Source organism: Achroia grisella, unplaced genomic scaffold, assembly GCF_030625045.1.
Source record: "Achroia grisella isolate CSIRO2021 unplaced genomic scaffold, CSIRO_AGI_Agris_v1 utg840, whole genome shotgun sequence".
Classification (NCBI taxonomy): Eukaryota; Metazoa; Arthropoda; class Insecta; order Lepidoptera; family Pyralidae; genus Achroia; species Achroia grisella.
The window spans coordinates 1,149,801-1,162,080 of record NW_026713038.1 but is presented as its reverse complement, the minus strand read 5'-3'; positions in this window follow the sequence as shown (position 1 = coordinate 1,162,080).

The following is a 12,280-nucleotide window of genomic DNA, read 5'->3' as shown; positions in this document are numbered from 1 at the left end:
ATAACAAATATACATACAAGGTATATGTATGTTACCGATGTCATAAATTAGATTTTAAATTGTGTGTACGCTAATCTAAAAGATGGCTTGATGGTAGTTTGAATAATTTTTATTAGTATGCAAAGAAGTGACCCCTTTTTTCGATACTTACGTTTGGTTCACAGTTATTTCTTACAATTTTGATTCCTATACAACTTCAAAATTTGAATAAAATAAAATTAATTTTTAAACACCATGTATACATCAAAATGAACATCGCAGAATTATAGTTTATTACCTAAATACTAGCGTTAATTACAAACTGATAATGTAACTATTAAAATACTCTTTTTATTGACGATTACGAGATTCCATCATAAGAAATATGCACTCGCTTTGTGGCTATAGAAATGGCGGACATGCCAGCTGCGTAATATCAAGTATAAATACCTAATTTATGAAATGAAAGACAAGTTTTTATCGTAGCAAATATTATACCTGCTAATTTAGTAGATAAAACATAAATAACTATGTCTTCTAAATCGCCACAAGATAAAGTTACTGGAGCTTGGAGCTATCTAAAATGAGCATGACAAAAATAAAAGTATAAAATAAGTATAAAATGCATTAATATACCTATATCAGAAGTACATTTTCTTTTTAACTTACTATTAATTAAACAACATAAAGCGTTTTTTAAAATACATATAGTATTTTTTTTTAAAATCGTCTGCGTGGATTGCTTTTTTCTGCCTAATACTGCGGCTGCGTAGCTTGCACTGTAATTTCTGTTAAGGTTGAAATATAGCAATGTAGGTAATTAGTTATAATGTTCATAGGATACTTCTGGAATGAGATGGTCAACCGAAGAACGGGGATCTTAATATATTCTGTATATTAATCCCCGTTCTTCGGCAGACTATCTCACCATTATGTTATAAATAACCAGACCCATACGAATAATCATACTCATGAATATTTGCCTCGTGTGAGGAATCGTATCCGCGGCCTTCGGGAGTAAGGCAGTACCTTCACTAAACCGCTAAGTCATCGAGGCTGTTTTGAAAAGATGGTTATTATTTTCTGTTAGATGACCCTTGCTTGTTTATCATTCTAAACAAAAATATCTATTCCGCCCGCTATTTTTGCGGCCACAAAACAGTTTATTGCACTAAAATGTTATCTAATAACGATCAATTGCCAGGAAAAGTACGGGAGCCGTCCGTTTTTGTAGACTTGTGGTTTTGGCTAACAAAATAGCCTATTTATGTATTAAACAAAACTTTAGGAAATATTTAGCCTAAGTTTTATTTAACTTGTCAATTTTATTAACATTATAAGTTTTTGAGTGTGGATGTTTTGATGGATGGATGGATCTTTGGCTTATATATTAGAATAACATATAGGCTCTAAATTTCATACAGCTGAAACCGCGGGCACAGATAGTATGTTAGATGTTAAAACAAAATTTAATAGCGTAATTTTAGCGTCATATCTCCATTACACATATCTCACAAGTCGCAGTGTACTACTTTTTTTCGTATTACTCTAATGCTGTTGGCCGCAGCTGGCCGTTACTGTTTTACCGGACCATAGAGGGTGAGTGCAGATGGCATCACTACATGCGGCTGAAGGCCAACTCCCTCCTAATGGACTTTAGTCTGAGGGTGCGAACGTCGGCTCAGGCCGTCGTAATTTTGAATTACCAGAAGTGCACTAATTAGTATGTATGTAGTATATATGTTGGTACGTAAAGTACAAAGGTATTATGGGCCAATATTGTTATAGAAATAAATAACCCTGGACAATTAACACAGCGCCATCTAGTCCCAAGGCAAGCAGAGCATGCGTCATGGGGACTAGACAACTGATATAAATACTTAGATATTTTGTTTTTTTCTGTAAATATATACACAGAAACACCCAGACCAATACAAACCATCATACTCTTGAATACAAATGTTTGCACCGTGCGAGGAAACGTACCCGCGATCTTCGGAAGTAAAGCGGTGTGCTTAACCGCTAGACCATCGAGACTGTGAATAATAGCAAATAAATGGAAAAAGATGGCATTCTGCGCCGCCTCAAGTAATGGGATGAAGACAAGGCAAGGCAATTATGATATAAAGCTGATGTTTCTGTTTGAATCTTTTTTATGTTACAGTCTAATTATTGACAACGATATAAATATTTTATTATGGTTGCGGAATTAAACAAAATAATGTAAATCGGTAATAATAGTAACGGTACAAACAGATACCAGATTTGACGACCTCGGTGGTTTAGCGGTCTAGCACACCGCTTTACGTCCGATGGTCGCGGGTTCGATTCCTCGCACGGCACAAACATTTGAATTCATAAATATAGTTGTTTGTATCGATCTGGGTGTTTTCTATGTATAATATGTATGTATTTACGAAAAAAAAATCTATGTATTTATATCAGTTGTGTACCAGTCGTCATCAGTACCCATAAAACAAGCTTTAGCTAGCTTAACTTGGGACTAGATGGCGCTGTGTGAATTGTCATGAGATTATTATTATTATTATAGATAGTTAATACGCGCGACTCCGTCTGCTTTTTTGAGATATAAGTTAGACAAAACTCATCCTTCTTATAATCAATTTTCACGCAAGATTTCATAAAGATATATTAAGAAATTTATTCGTGGCATACGGACAGAATTTCTCGTTTAGGTATAATATTAAGATTGTAGCGCGATGTTCTCACCTCATTTTATCTGTAGTATACAGGTAGTGAGTATATATGTGTAATAATTGAACTACAATAATAAGTTTATTTCATACTACACGCCTTATTAATAACTAGCTACTCGCCCAGGTGTACATGTATTATACATATAAACCTTCCTCTAGAATCACTCTATCTATTAAAAAAACCGTTTCAAAATCCGTTGCGTAGTTTTATAGATGGGACAGACAGACGGCGACCGCGACTTTGTTTTATACTGTGTAGTGACGAGTACATTCAACGCGTAGTCGTAACGTGGACTGACTTTATACATACCTTAAATCTTTATTATGTGGAGATGTAAACTAATGGAAGAGTGCCGAGTGTTGACAGAAATATTACAAGTGTAGGCACAATATGGATTATAAACGTTGTATCTATAGATATTTCAGTCTGTCACAGCGGTAATACACTTACAACAAAAGATCAAATTAAAACGCAACAGGCAGCCGTTGTAAACACTTTTTCTGGCTTTTATTGTGAAGATTACGATGCCCTTGTTTCGAGATCACGTTTCTGAAAGTGCGCCATCATTGTCATTTTTACAGAAATAAATCAGATAGAAACGTAAAATAAAGAAACATCAATTCAACGACGGCTTAAAATAGACTCGAGTGGAAATATTATGAAAATACGATCTGTATCGTATTTTCTTATTTGTGACACAAAACATATCGTCACGACTGTCACCCCAGATGGGGAAGACAGAGGTATTGTCAAACGTCGATTGTTGTGGTGAGTTTGATGCTTGACATGTCAACATTTGGCTTTGTATATGTTGAATATAACATGACAGGAGACGAGCCTACCGCCGTCTTTCGGATTAATTTATGGGTTGATATCAGTGTTTCCTTCAACGGAAAGTCAGTTAAAATATAACTTTTATTTTTTCTTGACCTTTATGTGCGTAATTCAGAGTTCAGCCACTAGGCTAGGAGGCTCTAAGTTCATGTATATATCCCTATTTTCACAAGCTTGCAGACTTGTCTAGACCTTAGGAGCTTTTATTAATTTTGTACAGGTATATGCAACTTTAGGAACCACTGACAAGTTATTAGAGGTTGCTGAGTAGTTTTTATTTGTATTTTTCGTTGGATCTTGATAAAAATAATTAGATCAGACGATGGCGTACAGAAAACCTAGTTGCCAAGTCTAGTTTTTCTGCATATCAAAATCCTTTTATGATTTCACCTCGACATGATTAAAGTGAAAATTTTAATAAACATTTTACACATTATAAAGTTGGTCAAGCCGAATGATATCCAGCTGGGATTACAATTTGTACGATGATATTGCACGGTCGAAACCTTTCATAATAGCGCGAGTGATTTTTAAATTGATATCCAATTGATTGTTAATTCTTTTTTCGTATTACTCTAATGCTGTTGGCCGCAGCTGGTCTTTACAGCTTCACCGGACGATAGGGGGCGAGTGCAGATGGCTCTCCAAACCCGCAGAAGGACTATAGAGATTGGCCTTATAAAGGCCAACTCCCGCCTGACGGATACGACTATAGTTTGTGTGCACTGCTAGGGGTTCAAACCTCTGCTCAGGCCGTAGTAATTTCGATATCCGTTCTGAAGGGGGTGACAAACAGTTTTAGTGGCACAAAGGTTTAGCAAGTCATGGGTCGCGGGTCCTATGTCATTTTAGCACGTGTTATTTTAAATAAATAGCTGGACAAATAGCGCAGTTCCATCTAGTCCTATGGTAAGCAGAGCTTGTGTTATGGGTACTAGACAACTGATATAAATACATACTTAGACATTTTGTTTAAATACATACATAATATACATAGAGAATACTCACTACCACTACCATGACTGTTGGTAGCGGTGTATGTATTTAAACAAAATGTCTAAGTATGAATACAAATGTTTGCACCGTGCGAGGAATCGAACCTGCGACAATCAGAAGTAAAGCGTAGCAACCGCTAGACCACCGAGGCCGTCATGTTATTCTGTTGTTTAATCTATATTATTGTAAAGTTTCATTAAAATCCATGCAGTGGATTTTGCGTGAAGTAGAAACAAACATCTGTCCATCCATTTATCCATCCTTACTTTATGATATTAGCAAAATTGTGGTCAAGCTGTCACCACACAATATATAAATTGTTTGTACCTAATTACATTTGTCGCATTGACAACAACAAAATATGCAAGTACCTACACGGTGCGTAACTGTGTGGGTCAAGGTCTATATAAAAACGTGCTTTACTTTCCCTTATTTAGGCACCGGTCATACACTGCACTTGATTAGTCAAGTAAATATTGTATATTATTTACATGGTTCCGTATAGATAAGTACTACCGAAATCATAAAGTAGCCGATAGTATCTGGCGTGGAAGGTAATTTTTTATTATTTGGTTTAATTCCTCTACAATTTTTATACCATTGCACCACACGTGTTTTAAATGGAAACCTGACCATCACCACATACTAATGATAGCGGAATTAAACAAAATAATATAAATACATTAAGTTATGAAATGGACTTCTGCAAAACAGCACTTCATACGATAAAATATACACAATTGTTCTTCTGTTTCTTATCCTGAAAAATATTATTAATAATAAAGTTCTTTGTTGCTCTTCTGTTATGTTAGGTAACTATTTTTCTAACAAAATTACTTATTTTATCACAAAAAAACTATCTCAGTTTAAAATATTATTACAAGAATAGACATTAGGTTTAGCCAGCAAATTCAAATGCGAATTATAAATTTACATACGTACATTATCATTATGAAATTACAAATGAGGGTAAAGTTATATTACATATGCCGTATATTTTACTAATATAAACTATTATACACTTACTTTGTATAAAAATGGTTTTATTAAAAGAATAGTAAAAAATAACTTTTTATTGCACATAGATAAGTACAAATAAAACACTTTGCATAAATGTGCTTAACAAAAGGCAACCTTATGGCGTAAAACAATATGTTACGGGTTCCCTGGAAAAACAAAACTATACCTAACGAACCTAAGATGTTTTCTATGTTTTTTAAAGACCTCCGAAGTCACTGATTTGTCACAAGAACTGTTTATATCACTTTCGCTACGCACGTTACGTACTATAATCGTTTTTTGGTTGAATTGTGCTGACGCACGTCTGTTTGCTTTTAAAGTTGAATGTCACTATTTAGGCTTTTTGCCGCCGAATAAAATTGCTGCTGATTCAGGCTCGCTCTTGACTTGTGAAACTTTGAGCAACACTGTGCATATTTCAAATAGAAGTGGGTTTTAATAAAAATTGTATGATAGCGAGAGTGTCGCGGATTAGTGGGTTACTATGCGGACTTATTATAAAAGGTCGTGAGTTAGATCTGGGAGGCAATAAAAAAAATTGTATGTCAAGTTGTATTTCTAACTCACTGATGATGGACACATTTGACTGGACATCTATCGTATCGATATAAATATACCGATACGATAGATGTCCAGTCCCATGCAAAACACTCTCATATTCAAATAACTACCATAGACCACTACTAATTAAAGTTCTAAGGTTTTAGAAAATAAAATTTAAGCTTAAGGTTAATTGCTCAAAAATGTAGCTTTATATAAGTCAATCATACAGACTCTAGTCCCAAACCAAGCAGAGAAGAGCTAGTAAATACTAAACAACAGATTAAAATATTTAAACGCATTTTTTATGAATATATAAGTACTTAATATACATATAAGACCCTCAGACCCGTACATATAATTAAACTCTTGAATACAAATATTTGCATCCTGTGAGACACGAACCCATGAATATCGGAAATAAGACCGCCACCTAGACCGTCTATATTTTGAGTTTATCTATTAGAAACAATTTTTTAAACTATATTTTATGTAAATCATATAGGAAATTAATTACCGTTAACAAATATTTTCTTTTTTTTTTAATAAATAAGGTTCGATTCATCTTTGTACGTCTTCGCTTTCCAATCGGTCTTTTGTTGTGACGTTGGCAATATATGGTCACGCACCTTTTAAGTTACTGAATTGTTTTCGTCTACTTTAACGGCACAGATCGCATTTTGAAATGGCGAATAGACTGATAGGTCGTAAAACTTTGCATATCTTGAGGAAGGAGTGAAGGAGAGAGAATTATATGTGTACTGAACTGGATGTAGGGTAATTTTTATTTTTTTAATTGGTACAAACAGTCATTATAGTTATAATTACATGTAAATATATGTATATACAACGAGTACTGAAACGTATTTGATAGAATTATATTAATAAAAATATAATAAGGTAACGCAAATGGCGCCACGGAGGGATATCCTTAGAGTTGTTATAAAGTAGGAGTCAAGACCCGTCCGCCATCCCAGTGGCGAGGGAGACATGGTTTCCTGGAGTAAATTATAACCAAGTAAAAACATTTTACGTTTAGATAAATTTATATTTTCATTTAGAGCGCGACTATAATAAAGGAAATTACGGCCTTGAGGTCTAGAAGTTTAGCATACCGCTTTACTTCCGATGGTCGCGAGTTTATATCTGTCTGAAAATTTTGAATGTATACTATGTACTGTATTTACAAAAAATATCTAAGTATTTATATATATTTTGTAAATACAATACATAATATACTACGAGCCATACTACCATATTATGAGCTCTACTTAGCTTCGGATTAGATGGCGCTGTGTGATTTGTCAATGGATATTGTTATTATATTTTATATGTAGGTATACGTATAGTAATGTATAGACATAACAAGTAAATGACTCCTATATATCATACAGCACAATCTAGCCCCAAAATGATCTACTATAAAATAAACAACTATAGTATATGAAATAAAATTTATTTGCGATCAACATCTATATATATATATATATATATAACTCAAAGGTGACTGACGTAGTGATCTAGCAACGCACAGCCCCAACCACTGGACGGATCGGACTGAAATTTGGCATCCAGGTAGATGTTATGACGTACGCATCCACTAAGAAAGGATTTTGATTAATTCTACCCCCAAGGGGATAAAATAGGAGATGAAACTTTATCAATTTTAAACCGATCGGGCTGAGATATTTGCATGCATAAAGCTACTATGACGTAGGCATCCCCTAAGAAAGGATTTTGATAAATTCCACGCCTAAGGGGATAAATTAACGTGAGTGAAGCCGCGGGCAAAAGTTAGTAGAATATAAATGTCTTGTGGATATTATGTTTTGCATCTGTAGGCAAGTAAAATTTTATATATATATTTAATATACATATATATAATTACTTAAACACATTTAATTGTGTACATATACATATATTATGCATAGATAACACTAAGAACAACACTAACTAACCCGCCACTATTAAAAAGGGTACTACCTACTAAAGCATCTACTAACCTACCTACTGAACCATCGCAAAGCCATGTTTGTGAAAAAATAAAGAATTTATTATCAATCAATTATACTACTTTAATTCATCCGCACAATATTCTAAATTTATATTAAGTATATATTATTAGGTATTATAATATATATATATTATATGCAGACACCAAGTTACGGTTTTGTCGACCTTTCTATTGTCATGCAAAGTAAATAGCATTAAAAAAGAAAGCTATTCAGCCGCGACACATTTACTTTATGTAGATATTATATTACACAATATTCCAATTTTTGTAGAACATTGCCAACCAGTCCACTGTTTGTATTCACAAACCAACGTGCCAACCTGGGTATTAATTTTTTTATATACTGGCTGTACCCGCGGTTTCGCCTGCAAAAAAATTATATCTTGTATATTATTCACATGTATAAGCTATATTATTGTAATCATCAGAATCAGTAAATTGTAAGTAAGAATAAATTATTTAAAAGAGCAACACACAAGTTTCTTGCTTGTTCTTCTTGTGATGAGACAGCATTCCGAATGAGCGGTAGATTAAAAAAAAAAATTGTTATGACTATTCAAAAGTGCTTCAATGTAAGTTTATTTGAATAAATGATTTTCTATTCTTTCTATTCTATTCTATTCAGTTCAGTAGTTTTTGCGTATTTCATCCTCTATCTGCCCATCCATATTCACAAAGTTTCGCGTTTATAAAATTAATAAGATTTCTAAAATATTTTAATTATTAAACTTATTGACGACCTCGGTGGTCTAGCACACCGCTTTATGACCGATGGTCGCGGGTTCGATTCTTCGCACGACACAAACTTTTGCATTCATGAGTATGATTGTTTGTATCGGTCTGGGTGTTTTATATGTATAATATGTATGTATTTAAAAAAAATATATATATATATATATGTATATGTATCAGTTATCTAGTACCCAGCTTTAGCTAGCTTAACTTGGGTCTAGATGGCGCTGTGTGAATTGTCCTGAGATTATTATTATTATTTAACAATTTTATTAATCGTTATTGTTGCCAAGTGCTTATTAGAATTGCATAAAAAATAAAACTGATTGCACTTTAAAATTCGGAGTATTTGTTCGAGATAGTCCTTATAGTCCATGTATAGCGCATTTACTTTATGGTTCGGAAATTATGCGGGTGAAACCGCCGGCGCAGCTAGTAATAAAAAAAGTATACGCACTTTGTATGAATTTCTAAAAAGTGAACGCAGTATGGAACTTTATGTGTTTCGTATACATTTCAAGATTATTTAGAAAACTATTAAAAGTATACTTAAATTTAATTTAATATACATGTCTGATTAATTTTTCCTCTGGTTTAATTCTCTTTGACAATGAATAACTTTTCATGAAGTGATACATAGAATGCCTAAATATAACGTTATCTTATTGGAAGCGTCTGAATATGTATGGTATAGTCTGACCGTTGACTTAGTATGTGAATTGACAGCCTAAGTGGTGTAGTGGATTAGCTCATACCCTTACTTCCGATGGTCGCGGGTTCGATTTCTTGCACAGTACTAGCATTTGTTTTTATTACTCTCGATATTCTACGTATATATGTGGATTACATAATATATCGTCATCTACTTCCAAGCTATGTTAAAGATACTAGATCTCTGATAGAAATACTTTAATATTAATACATACATATGTATTAAACCTATAACTTAGCTTGGAACAGTCCAGAAAAAAAGGGTTCTTTTATAAAAACCGGTGGTTCATATTTTAGAACAGGTCAATATTTTTTTTTAGTCAGAGAGGTTAAAGAGTAATCGTCTATCGTGGTATGGGCATGTAATGCGTAGGAATGAAGATCATATCCTAAGGACGGTGTTACATATGAATGTGGATGGTTATAAGGGTAGAGGAAGACCGAAAAAGAGATGGATGGACTGTGTGAAAGTGAGTAAATAACGGAATGACTGCGAACAGAGATGAATGGAAGAGAAAAACATATTACGCCGACCCCAAATAAATGGGATAAGGAAGAAGCAGATGATGATGTCAATATTTTTTTTTAGATTAAGAAAATAGTGTTCTGTTTGCTAAGTAATGATTATGTCTAATAGCGACTGAAAACCAGATTAAATTATATTTACTGCTGTATATACACTCCATCACATATATGGTGCACTACAAAAGTAAAAATTCATGCAAATTGGCAGCCCTATCAAAGAGTAATATTTAACAGCCATTCCACGGTTCGTTTACTTTGATTTGGATTTTCCTAACTATAAAGTCATCACAGTTTGTTTTTACGAGGCTTTCAGTTGATCCGGCCTTTTTGACCTGATACGCAAAAACATGGTTAATTTAGTATTTGCTTAACTTTCCCCGAGTTAGTTTATATTTAAAAAAAGTGTAAATAGACTTCTAAAGTTAATTGCATAACTTTTTAGTTATGTATTTGTAGCGTAAAATGATCCACTATCTATTAAACTATGGAGAAATTAATTTTTTGTGCAGAAAAAATTCACAGAGTTTTGTAAAAATTAAAGCAGAGCACCTATTTGTCTTTCTTCTGTTAAGAAATCAATTACCAGCTTCGTTGTCATCGTTACAGATTATAACGAACCCGGAAAACGTTCTTTTGCTATGAAAATTATTTCTGAACACCCTAATAACGGGCTATTAGAACTCGAATCAATAATCCAATAGATTATAGCTATTCAGTAAAAACAATACATGTATCATGGGCACTAGGGCCCTCTTAGGCCTGTGCTCAATAAAAATGTTGTTATCAAATCAGCTTGACAAAATGTACAATTTGCCAAGCTGAAGAAGAAATGCCACTACACATCTTATGTGTTTGTAGCCCATTTAGGCATAAATGAAATTTCTTCTTTGAAAAGTATACACTCTATCCTGAGGAGATAATAACTATCCTGCAACTCTTGCCTAGGTAGCAAACTTTGAAAAAGGGCGAGCACAACAGATCTCCTTAGGTCACAGTGCTACAAAACTTTAAATAAAAAAAAATTTTCATCCTTATTACTTAGGATTATAAAAATAGCCTACAACCTATTCTTAAGACTTACCAAATACACCAAAATAGGCTACACCGTTTCGGAGGAGTTCGATAACAAATGCTGTCATACGAATCATTTTATCTGTTCGACATACAATCTCTGTCTATTCTCTATATGTAAGGTTCCCTTTAACTTGTCTTCCTAAGGCAAACTAATTTACACCATTCATGCAATTTTTTTTTAAAATAATCGTAATGCACTCAATACATATATTAGGCCGAATCCATTTGTCCTATCGGTACACGCTAGCGGGGCTTCAGTAAAGTATGATAGGATGAGCACTAACCCAGTACAGCTAGCGTATCGTGGCGATATCTTTAAGAATTAACGCAGTGATTTTCAGACCTCCAACCTCCATCTTGAACATGTTCGTCCGTGCGACGGGCATTCATTATTTTTGTCTGCTCGGTGATTTTCCACGACTGCAGTCCAATTTATGAACACAACAAAAGGTAAGATTCTGTGATTTTCTTTATGTTATGTTATGTATGTATATATATATGCATACATAGAAAATACCCAGATCCATTCTCATGAATACTAATGTTTGTATTGTGGAAAAGAATCGAATCTGCGACCAACGGAAGAAAGGCGATGTTCTAATGGGCGTTGGATATTATAATAAAAGAGTCAGTCTTTATTATTCTGATTTTACTACTTTAAAGTGTTTTTTTTTATGGATGATAATGGAATGGAGCCGCCGCCTGCGCTAACAGTTTACGCTGGCGGGGCACCAGTGGAGGATGAAAAGATGAACATGAGGTCAGGTCAGTTAGCCTATCGTAACAAATTCACCAAGAATTTATCATGATGGTTTCCAGAGGGAACCACGTGGAGGTCAACCTGACATGGTACATTGCTAGTAATGTGGTCATGAGTCCACATTACTAACAATCCCCTTCCCCCAACTTAAAAATGTTTTTTTTAAAGGATGATGTTTTTTTTTAAATGGTGCACCCACCTGCTCTAACGGTTTACGCTGGCGGGGCACCAGTGCAGGATGATAGGATGTCATGAAGTCAGATCAGTTAGCCCAACGAGACAAATTCACAGGGAATGTATCACGATGGTTTCCAGGGGGAACCGCGTGGAGGTTGATCTGATATGGTACATTGCTAGCAATGGGATCATTAGTCCAC